The 12481-nt window shown below is 43.6% G+C and overlaps 1 non-coding gene and 1 pseudogene across 1 annotated transcript; one reads left to right on the forward strand and one right to left on the reverse strand.

The window, feature by feature from the left end:
• Positions 1-5973: 5973 nt before the first annotated feature.
• Positions 5974-6046, reverse strand: TRNAG-CCC (transfer RNA glycine (anticodon CCC)). Its single transcript has one exon. It is a non-coding gene; the product is annotated as a tRNA-Gly (tRNA).
• Positions 6047-8676: 2630 nt separating this feature from the next.
• LOC128067116 (uncharacterized) lies at positions 8677-8826 on the forward strand (annotated as a pseudogene).
• The last annotated feature ends 3655 nt before the right edge of the window (positions 8827-12481 follow it).

A 12481-nucleotide genomic window follows, 5' to 3' on the forward strand; every position in this document is an offset into this window, starting at 1 on the left:
GTTCAAAATTCTCCAAGCCAGGCTTCAGCAATACATGAACTGTGAACTTCCAGATGTTCAAGCTGGTTTTAGAAAAGGCAGAGGAACCAGAGATCAAATTGCCAACATCCGCTGGATCATGGAAAAACAAGAGTTCCAGAAAAACATCTATTTTTGCTTTATTGACTATGCCAAAGCCTTTATGTGGATCACAATAAACTGTGGAAAATTCTGAGAGAAACAGGAATACCAGACCACGTGACCTGCCTCTTGAGAAACCTATATGCAGGTCAGGAAGCAACAGTTAGAACTGGACATGGAACAACAGACTGGTTCCAAATAGGAAAAGGAGTACGTCAAGGGTGTATATTGTCACCCTACTTATTTAACTTATATGCAGAGTACATCATGAGAAACACTGGACTGGAAGAAGCACAAGCTGGAATCAAGATTGCTGGGAGAAATATCAATAACCTCAGATAGGCAGATGACACCACCCTTATGGCAGAAAGTGAAGAGAAACTAAAAAGCTCTTGATGAAAGTGAAAGAGGAGAGTGACAAAGTTGGCTTAAAGCTCAACATTCAGAAAATGAAGATCATGGCATCTGGTCCCATCACTTCATGGGAAATAGATGGGGAAACAGTGGAAACACTGTCAGACTTTATTTGGGCTCCAAAATCACTGCAGATGGTGACTGCAGCCATGAAATTAAAAGATGCTTACTCCTTGGAAGAAAAGTTATGACCAACCTAGATAGCATATTGAAAAGCAGAGGCATTACTTTGCCAACAAAGGTCCGTCTAGTCAAGGCTATGGTTTTTCCAGTAGTCATGTATGGATGTGAAAGTTGGACTGTGAAGAAAGCTGAGGGCCAAAGAATTGATGCTTTTGAACTGTGGTGTTGGAGAAGACTCTTGAGAGTCCCTTGGACTGCAAGGAGATCCAACCAGTCCATTCTAAAGATCAGTCCTGGATGTCCTTTGGAAGGAATGATGCTGAAGCTGAAACTCCAGTACTTTGGCCACCTCATGCAAAGAGTTGACTCATTGGAAAAATCTCTGATGCTGAGAGGGATTGGGGGCAGGAGGAGACGGGGACGACAGAGGATGAGATGGCTGGATGGCATCACCGACTCGATGGACATGAGTTTGGGTATACTCCAGGAGTTGGTGATGGACAGGGAGGCCTGGCGTGCTGTGATTCATGGGGTCGCAAAGAGTCGGACACGACTGAGCTACTGAACTGAACTGAGAGATAATCTTTGTTGCTGGTCTGACATATATTCTACCAGATTTTTTTTCCTTCACTCAATGAGAAAAATCATTTCTCAAGTTACTTTACAATGAGATTAGCTATCATATGATTCCTTATTAGCACTAGGTTTTTGTGAAGATTATTCAGTGATTCTTTGCACTGTGTCTCAGTCCTCTGAGAAGTTTAGCCATTTTTAGAAAGTCGTGGGGAAAGACAGTAAGTTAAATGTTTCAAGGAATTAAATCAGATAGTGTATGTTTTGCAGGGTGAAGAATATAGCAGTGGAGGAGGATCGGATCCAGAATGGAAACACTTGAGTAAAGCACGCAGGGCCAAGCCTTGCCCCAAGCTCTAGATTCCATCCAATAGGACATAATCTAATGGGATGGTGAGTCTGGTGCCCAGCAGAGGCAAGGAAGATCCTACATAACACTGGACCATTTCTTCAAACTTCCTGTCTCCGTGCAGATTCTAAGCCTCTCACACTTCCCTCCCATCCTAGGAGCAGGCTATGGATTTGATGCATACATCATCTGTCTTATGTTGTTCAATTAAATTTTACAACATAATTGTTGTAAATTTAAAAAGAAAAAGATAATTTTAATGCATAAGCCCTTCCTTGTGTGTTTTACTTGAATCATTACAGAAATAATTTTATATCACAAATTCTCTGTTTTTGAGTTTATATATATATATTTATATTTATATATAAGATACTTGGCCTTAGTTGGCCAAGTAATTTTTTCACAAAGCAACATGCAGGATATGTTTTCTAATCCTTAGACATCTGAGAATAACTTTCTGTTGCCTTTACACATGAAAAACCTTTTACCTAGGTTGAAAAATGTTTGCAACCTTGCTGCTCAAAATTGAGGAGATAATACTGAATTGTCTTTTGGGACTTCCTGCTATTGCTGCAGGAGAGTGAAAGTGAAGTCATTCAGTTGTGTCCTACTTTTTGCAACCTGTGGACTATAGCCCGCCAGGCTCCTCCGTCCATGGGATTCTCCAGGCAAGAATACTGGAGTGGGTTGCCATTTCCTTCTCCAGGGGATCTTCCCGACCCAGGGATCGAACCCAGGTCTCCCACATTGCAGGCAGACGCTTTAACCTCTGCACCACCAGGGAACTCTGGGCAGTGTGAGTTTTATTCCTTTGTAAGTGACCTAGGATTTATGCTGGAGTGTTTCTTTTTTTCGCTTTTATTTATTGTTTTAAAATTAATTAAATCTTTTTTAATTTTTGGCTGCCCTGAGTCTTTGTTGCCCTGAGCAGACTTCTCTCTAGTTGTGGCGAGCAGGGGGTGGCTCTCTAGTTGCCGTGCTTGGGCTTCCCATTGCGGTTGTTTCTCTTGTTGCAGAGCGCGAGCTCCAGGGCTCGTGGGCGTCAGTTGTGGCTCGAGGGCTCTAGAGTGAGTGATCAATAGTTGTGGCACACAGACTTAGTTGCCTGTGGCATGTGGGATCTTCCTGGACCAGGGATTGAACTCCTGTCCCCTGGCAGGTGGATTCTTAGCCACTAGACCACCAGGGAAGTCTTCCTTTGTCTTTTAAATCACTTACTGGGATATATTTAGATGTGTGATCTAGATATTCCCTATTTTCCCTCTAGATCCAGTCTCTGTTTTCCCCAACCTGCTTTGGCCCTGGGATTTTTGCACATGGAACCAACTGACTCCCATGCCCCTGAGCTTCTGCTTGGTTGGGCCACTGGAAAGTGTGGGAAAAGATCAGGGGCAGGAGAGTGCTGGCATTTCTTCTACAACCCTCTCTGGGTTCTGATACCCCATCCCCTCACCTCTTTAGACCTAGGAATGGTCATGACGATTAAATTCTCCACTGGTTCTGTATGACTCCCTTTTATTGATTATTCTGGGAACTTGGTGAATATTCTCAAACTGTGGCTTGTGTGATTTCTGTTGACTGATTTTCAGGATCACGACGATTCCTTCTGTTATAGCCAGTCTACACGGAAACTATTCAGTGGTTCCTGTTTTTTCAATTTCAGATTTTGCATTTTTCAGTTCTAGAATTTTCATTTGGTTGCTTTTTAGAGTTTCCATTTCTTTGCTCATATTTTAATTTGTCCATTCATCATGATCATATTGTTCTTTAAGTCTTTGAACATATTTATGTGTACTAGGTTGCTTTAGTTGTATCTGACTTTTTGCGATCCTATGGACTGTAGCCTGCCAGGCTCCTCTGTCAGTGGAATTGCCCAGGTAAGAATACTGGAGCGGGTTGCCATTCTCTCCTCCAGAGAATCGCCCTGACCCAGGGATCAAACTTGTGTCTCTTCTGTCCCTCACATTGGCAGGCAGGTTCTTTACTGTTAGTGCCACCTGGGAGGAGATCGAACCTTCGTCATGGCCGTGAAACTGCCAAATCCCAACCGCTGGACCACCAGGGAGCGATTATGGTAGCTAATTTAAAGTTCTTGTCTACTAATCCCAACTTCTGAGTCATCTTGGAATTAGTTTCTTATTTAGATTTAATTAGATCTCTTATTTTTATTATTTATCTTATTATTATATCTCATTTTTTTTTTTGTTTTCACCTGTCTAATAATTTTTCTTATTGATGCTGGACTTTGTGGAGGATGTACTGTAGAGAATCTCAACTCTGTCTTCCACCTTTGAAGAACATTGGGTTTTGTTTTAGAAGACAGTGAAATTACTTTGTTATTGTTGTTCAGTCACTCAGTTGTATCCGACTCTTTGTGACCCCATGGACTGCAGCATGCCAGCCAGGCTTCCCTGTCCATCACCAACTCCCGGAGTTCACTCAGACTCACGTCCATCGAGTTGGTGATGCCATCCAACCATCTCATCCTCTGTCATCCCCTTCTCCTCCTGCCTTCAATCTTTCCCAGCATCAAGGTCTTTTCCAAGGAGTCAACTCTTTGCATCAGATGGCCAAGGTATTGGAGCTTCCACTTCAGCATCACTCCTTCTAATGAATTTTCAGGATTGATTTCCTTTAGGATGGACTGGTTGGATCTCCTTGCAGTCCAAGGGACTCTCAAGAGTCTTCTCTAACACCACAGTTCAAAAGCATCAATTCATTGGTGCTCAGCCTTCTTTATGGTTCAACTCTCACATCCATATATGACTACTGGAAAAAACCATAGCTTTGACTAGATGGACATTTGTTAGCAAAGTAATGTCTCTGCTTTTGAATATGCTGTCTAGGTTGGTCATAAACTTTTATTCTAAGGAGCAAGCATCTTTTAATTTTATGACTGCAGTCACCATCTGCAGTGATTTTGGAGCCCAAGAAAATAAAGGCTGTCACTGTTTCCATTGTTTCCACATCTATTTGTCATGAAGGGATGGGGCCAGATGCCATCATCTTAAGTTTTTTGAATGCTGAGTTTTAAGTCAGCTTTTTCACTCTCCTGGTTCACCTTCATCAAGAGGCTGTTTAGTTCCTCTTCACTTTCTGCCATAAGGGTGGTGTCATCTGCATATCTGAGGTTATTGATATTTCTGTTGGCAGTCTTGATTCCAGTTAGTGCTTCATCCAGCCTGGCAATTACTTTAAGAGCAACTGAACTGAACTGAACTGAATCTTTTGGAGGGTTGATTTTGCACTTGTTAGGGGAGGTCTGTTTTAATTTTACCACTGCGTTTCAAGTGAATACCTTTGTCCTGGGAGGTGGTCTTTATTCCTACGTGTGGTCTTCATGAAGTTTCGATGGAAAGCTCTTCTGTCTTGGGAGGACGTGATCTACAAACTGGTTTCCCTGTAGTGGGCATGTGCTGAAACCTCAGCTCGGCTCTTTAGTTCTTCTAGCTGTTTCCTCCTGGGCTCTTTTTAGTCTTGCCCTACACATGTGTGGTTCTGGGGTCAGCCCATAATTTGAAAAGGGTTTCAATGGAGAGTTTGAGTTTACGTCCTCTGTGGCTTCCTCCATTTTGTGGAATTCTGTGAGTTCTTCCATTCACTAACCAGTTGCTTTTGCACCCCTTGAACTTCTTCCGTGATTCCACGGACCAACAAATCTCCAGGCTCGGCCTGACTCTGTCTGCCATGCCAGACAGACTGGGGAGTGAGCAAAGGCAGGAGCCATATGCACGTGGACCTCACCTCACGTGATTCCCTTTTTTCCAAATGTTAAATCTTTTTCTTTTCCTGTTTGTTTCTGGTCATTCCAAACGTGTCTTCCAAACAACTGTATTTATTAACAGCCAGAGCGTATACTTGTGACCATCAGGAGGAATAGTCTAAAATCATGCTGAGTTACCATGCTGTTACCCAGCCACTAGTATTTCTTGCCTGTATTTTAAAATATGCTTTCTTGTACCCTTGCTTCTATAGCCTGTCTCACCTCAGTTAAGTCACCCCGTTAGAACATTAAGTCTGATGATGCTATTCTTTTCCTTATAAGCCAAACACTGGCAGCCCGTCTCCCTCAGAATAAAGCCTCAGTCCTTGCAGTCAGCTGCACTGCCCTCGTTGTGTCTCCCACCCAACTCTGTCTTATCCCTCTGACTTGGTGTCCCCATGATTTTCCATTTTAATCACTCTGTTCTTGCCAAACTCATCCTCTTCCTATTCCTTGCACTTGCCTTGGGGCCATTTACATTTCATTCTCTCTTCCTGGAATAGGCTCCCCCCGCCCCGGCCCCCAATTTAAACTTGTAAATCCCAGCACTCCTACCTACTCTCACAGTCTTTTAAAAAAATATTTATTTTTCCGGCTGCACCAGGTCCTAGTTGGAGCATGTGGTCAGCATTTTCCTGACCAGGGATCGAACCCAGGTCCCCTGCATGGGGAGCACAGAGTCTTAACCACTGGACCATCAGGGAAGCCCTTCACAGTCTTTTCACCATCTCCCCTAATTTACTTTATCTTCATCGTGCTGGCAGTCAACTTAATAATTAACTGTCTACCCTCACGAGGATGTAAATTCCATGCAGGCAGGGATTTTTGGTGTTTTGTTCACATCTGTATTCCTGGGACCTGGCATAGATGAATGCTAAGTGAATTTTTCTCCACTGGGACTCATACAGGCTCAGCTCCTTAATACTGACAACATGTCTAGGGTAGCTCCCGGCTATTATGTAACTGGCATGTTTTATTGTGGACTACTTCTCTTTATTCCCATAGAGTCTTCCCTACAGCCCTTTCCTTACAATGCTGATCTCCTGGGACACACACTGTGGAATGTGATAAAATGTCAGTGAATTAGGTGTCTGAGGAGTTTGGGTTATTATTACTATTTTTTTTTAAATCAGAAATAACCTTAAGAAAATTTGCTACCTTTTAAATTTGTTTGTTATCATATAAAATATAGCAGGTTCTAGTGTTTTTAGTGTTAATAGGATAGAGATAAGAAAAAGGAGAGAATGGTTTAATCATTGACATAATACATTTTATGCCTACCTAGATTATGCATTGTTGACATTTAAGTTGATTTAGGCTTAATGAGATGGTCTCATTATGTTTGAAGACTTAATATAATTATTTTATTATGTTTTTAAAAAATTATTCTCTGAGCTTGTGCATGTTTTATACCTCATAAAGGCCCATATGTATTGCTTTCTCATTGAATATATTTTTAAGCTGTTTTCTGATTTGAGGTTTGCAGAAGTCTGATCTCTTGAAGGATGGTTTTACTCAAATGTTTAATTTTCCCAGGCATTCTACAACTTTTGTTTTTCAGTGTTTTTCAGTGGAGACCTGTATTTCCAAAAGAAATTAAACTTTATGTTCTGAAAATGGATTCTATAGATACTGGGATTTCTCTCAGGATCCAGTGGTTAAGATTCCACCTTGCAGTACAGGGGACCTGGGTTCTATCCCTGGTCGGGGAACTAAGATCCTGTCTGTTAGGCAGAGCAGCTTCCCCCTCCCAATAAATAAATAATAATAAAAGGGGTTTGCAACAGGCATCTTTATCATCCTGGGCACAAATTGAATAATGAATGGAGAGCTCAGCAGACACTCAGCGGTGTGCCCTCTAGTGTTCGATATTGAATATGCAGATTAATTTCTGAACAATATTGCGTTCACCCTTGTGGCAGAAACCGAAGAACTAAAGAGCCTCTTGATGAGAGTGAAAGAGGAGAGTGAAAAAGTTGGCTTAAAGCCCAACATTCAGAAAACTAAGATCATGGCATCTGGTCCCATCCCTTCATGGCAAATAGATGGGGAAACAGTGGAAACAGTGACAGACTTTATTTTCTTGGGCTCCAAAATCACTGCAGATGGTGACTGCAGCCATGAAATTAAAAGGCATTTACTCCTTGGAGAAAAAGTTATGACCAACCTAGACAGCATATTAAAAAGCAGAGACATTAAAAAAAAAAAGCAGAGACATTACTTTGCCAACAAATGTCCGTCTAGTCAAGGCTATGGTTTTTCCAGTAGCCATGTATGGATGTGAGAGTTGGACTGTGAAGAAAGCTGAGCGCCAAAGAATTGATACTTTTGAACTGTGGTGTTGGAGAAGGGTCTTGAGAGTCCCTTGGACTTCAAGGAGATCCAATCAGTCCATCCTAAAGGAAATCAGTCCTGAATATTCACTGGAAGGACTGATGCTGAAGCTGAAACTCCAATACTTTGGCCACCTGATGTGAAGAGCTGACTCCTTGGAAAAGCCCCTGACGCTGGGAAAGATTGAAGGCAGGAGGAGAAGGGGACGACAGAGGATGAGATGGTTGGATGGCATCACCGACTCAATGGATATGAGTTTCAGCAAGCTCTGGGAGCTGGTGGTGGACAGGGAGGCCTGGTGTGCTGCAGTCCATGGGGTCGCAAAGAGTTGGACACTACTGAGTGACTGAACTGAACTGAACTGAACTGACTGCATCCCAGGGAGCCCCAGGGTTTCCAGCAGAAGCCAGGAAATCAGGAGGGAGGGGCGAGGAGGCTGAATAGCTGGACTCTGGCCTCATCCCCTCAGCCACAGAAGCTGCAGTTTTATACATTTTCTTCATCTGGGGATACTGCTTAGCTGTTACATGACAAAATAGTTATTTTGGTGCTTCAAAAATAAACATTTAAAAAACAATAGAGTGTAAGCACGTGAAATTCAAGAAGTGGTTGTACTGTACATGTTCATTTATATTGTCGGATTTTAGGATTTCAGCAGTATTTCCACATATAAAACATATAAATGCTGGAACTAACACCAAATAGCTAGTTAACCTATGGTGGAATTCAATGTCTGTATATTTTCATTAAAAAAAATTCAACAAGCAAAATGCATGACCCTAGAGATCATCATAGGAAGTGAAGTAAGTCAGACAATGACAAATAATGATATCACTTATCTGTGTAATCCATAAAGTGATACAGATGACCTTATTTTTAGAACAGAAACAAATCCACAAACATAGAAAACAAGTTGATGATTACTCAAGGGGAAAGTGGAGGGGTAAATTAGGCGTATAGGATTATCAGATACATACTTGTGTATATAAAATGAATAAGCAAGACTATACTTTCAGGGATCATTTCTATAGTTTGTTACTAGAGAAGTTTCTCTGATCGTGTAGAGCACCTGACATTTCTCCAAAGAAGACATACGGATGGCTAACAAACACATGAAAAGATGCTCAACATCACTCATTATCAGAGAAATGCAAATCAAAACCACAATGAGGTACCACTTCACACCAGTCAGAATGGCTGTGATCCAAAAATCTGCAAGCAATAAATGCTGGAGAGGGTGTGGAGAAAAGGGAACCCTCCTACACTGTTGGTGGGAATGCAAACTAGTACAGCCACTATGGAGAACAGTGTGGAGATTCCTTAAAAAATTGCAAATAGAACTCCCTTATGACCCAGCAATCCCACTGCTGGGCATACACACCGAGGAAACCAGAATTGAAAGAGACACATGTACCCCAATGTTCATCGCAGCACTGTTTATAATAGCCAGGACATGGAAACAACCTAGATGTCCATCAGCAGATGAATGGATAAGAAAGCTGTGGTACATATACACAATGGAGTATTACTCAGCCGTTAAAAAGAATTCATTTGAATCAGTTCTGATGAGATGGATGAAACTGGAGCCGATTATACAGAGTGAAGTAAGCCAGAAAGAAAAACACCAATATAGTATACTAACACATATATATGGAATTTAGAAAGATGGCAATGACGACCCTGTATGCAAGACAGGAAAAAAGACACAGCTGTGTATAACGGACTTTTGGACTCAGAGGGAGAGGGAGAGGGTGGGATGATATGGGAGAATGGCATTCTATCATGTATACTATCATGTAAGAATTGAATCGCTAGTCTATGTCTAACGCAGGATACAGCATGCTTGGGGCTGGTGCATGGGGATGACCCACAGAGATGTTATGGGGAGGGAGGTGGGAGGGGGGTTCATGTTTGGGAACACATGTAAGAATTAAAGATTTTAAAATTAAAAAAATAAAAAACTATTAAAAAAAATAATAAAATGAATAAGCAAGGACGTACTGGAACAGCCACAAGGTCCTCTAGGATTTGCAGAGCCACCCAGCTTCAGTGTGGACCAAATATCGTTTTCCTGGCAGTGAAGGGATAGTAGTACACAGAGGTTGGTGGGGCTTAGTGATTAGCAGCAGAAGGCGAGTCATTTAAAATGTTGATTTACAATGTTGTGTTAATTTCTACTGCACAGCAAAGGGATTCCGTTATACATATATGCATATATTCTTTTTCGTATTTTTTCCATAATGGTGAATCACAGGATGTTGAATATAGCTCCCTGTGCTATACAGGGTATATGTGCTGAGTCAGTCTGTCCCATCTGACTCCTTGCGACCCCACGGACTGTAGCCCGCCAGGCTCCTCTGTCCATGGGATTTCCCAGAGAAGAATACTGGGCTGGGTTGCCACTTCCTCCTCCAGGGGGTCCTTCCCACCCAGGGATTGAACCTGTTTACTGCTCGGTGGGCCACCAGGGAAGCCCGTGCTACCCAATAGGCCTGTGTGTCCATCCATTCTATACAGAGTAGTTTGCATCTGCTAATCCCAAACTCCTGATCGATCCTCCCCCCGCCACCCCCCCTTGGAACCTCCAGTCTGTTGTCTGTGAGTCCGTTTCTGTTTCATAGGTGGGCTCATTGGTGTCAGCGTTCAGGTTCCACATATGAGTGATGTCACGTGGGGTTTGTCTTTCTTTTTCTGACTTCCTTCACTCAGTGTGATCATCTCTAGTTGCATCAGTGTGCTATAAATGGCATCGTTTCTTTCCTTTTTATGGCTCAGTACTATTTCATTTCTCCAAAGAAGACACACAGATGGCCAACACGCACATGAAAAGATGCTCAGCATCACTAGTTATGAGAAAATGAAAATCAAAGCTACCACGAGGGACCCCCTCATACCAGTCAGAGAGGCAGCATCTTCACGCACACGTCTAGTCTGATTCTAGATGATGACTGGACCTCTCCCACAGAAGAAGCGACTTCTCCGTACGATCGCTTTGGTTCATTTTTTATGGCTGCGCTGGGTCCTCTTTTCTACGTGGGCTTCTTTAGTTGCAGCAAGCGGGGCTGCTCTTCCTTGCAGTGGCTTTTCTTGTTGCAGAGCGCAGGCTCTGGGTACACGGGCTTCAGCAGCTGCAGCACCTGGGCTCAGCAGCGGGGGCACATGGGTCTAGTCACTCCAAGGCATGTGGGATCCTCCTGGGCCAGGGATCAAGCCTGTGTTCCCTGCCCTGGCAGGCGGATTCTTCACCCCTGGACCACCAGGGAAGCCCTCTATGAGGTCTCTTGAATAGACTAGTTTGGGCTTCCTTATAGCACGGCAGCTGGGTTCCCAGAGTGAGCATCCCAGGAGGTAGGAAGTAGATGTCTGGAGGGCCTGGACACAGTTATATTGTCATTTTTGCTCTATTCTATTGGCCGAGGACTAACATAGCCCAGATTCAGCATTGACGCCAACTCATGATTGGAGGAATGGTAGAGAATTTGGGGGCTCTGTTTTAAAACTGCTGCACTGCCCTAGATGATAGAGAGGGGTCACATCTCATGTCCGTTCTCATCAACTGTCTGACTTTAGGCGAGTTCTTTGTGGTAGAAACTACTTTTGCTTGTCAGTATCTATCTCTGCTCTCTTCTTCCTGGGAACACCAGTACAGTATTTCCCAGCCCATTGCATGTTGGTGGGGCAAAGGGATGAGTTTTAGCTGGTGGAGTGAGAGCAGAAGTGCCATGTGTCTCCTTGCATCGAGGTAGGTAAGAGACATGGGTTTTCTCACTCTCTCCTTCTCGCCTACCAGCTAGATGTGGAGAAGCCAGAGGTGGACATGGGTACAGGAGCTGGTGGAGTCACAGTATGGAAGGAGCCTGGGTCCTTGAACAACGTCTCGTGAATCCCTCATCCCATGCCCTCTGCCCACAATAACATGGAGGAGAGGGAAGCCTTCATCATGTTAAGTCACTGAAGTGTTGGGGTTATTTGTGACAGCAGTCAGCCTACTCTAATACATTAACCAACCTCTCTGAACCTGCTTCCTTACCTGAAAAGTTGGGTATTATCAATAGCTATGATGAGTACCTTCATAAGGATTAAGTGAGATAATTTAATGCACAGCACTTGGCACATAGGAAGTTCTCAATGAGGGCTCAGATGGAAAAGGATCTGCCCGCAATTCAAGAGACCTGGGTTTGATCCTCGGTTCAGGAAGATCCCCTGGAGAAGGAAATGGCGTCCTATTCCAGTATTCTTGTCTGGAGAATCCCATGCACAATCCATGAGGTTGCAAAGAGTCAGATATGACTGAGCAACTAACACTTTCCGTGTCGTTGCTGCAAAGTTAACATGCCAGCCAGCTGGAAAAAGAGGCAGGCTTGTGTCTGGGAGGATGGCGATCCAGGAGGAGGGAGCAGTAGGCTGGCCATCATCCTCCCACCATCAAGATGCCAGCTTCATTTGCTGAGCCCCTGCCTGGGCCAGCCTCTGTTTTAGGGGCACTTCTCTTGTGTTCAGGTCAGTCCCCCAAGGCCGGTGTTGTTAACCATGGGGTCACGATGAGGTCTTTGGGGCCCAGAGCTGCTGCTGCCGTTCAGTCGCTATGTTGTGTTCAACTCTTTGCAGCCCCATGGACTGCAGCGCGCCAGGCTCCTCTGTCCTTCACTATCTCCTGGAGTTTGCCCAGATTCATGTCCACTGAGTCGATGGTGCCATCCAACCGTCTCTTCCCCTGTCTCCCCCTTCTCCTCCTGCTCTCAATCTTTCCCTGCATCAGGGTCTCGAAATGTTATTGACTGGAGCGCTTCAGTCAATAAATCACA

This window comes from Budorcas taxicolor, chromosome 21 (assembly GCF_023091745.1).
Source record: "Budorcas taxicolor isolate Tak-1 chromosome 21, Takin1.1, whole genome shotgun sequence".
NCBI classification, from domain to species: Eukaryota; Metazoa; Chordata; class Mammalia; order Artiodactyla; family Bovidae; genus Budorcas; species Budorcas taxicolor.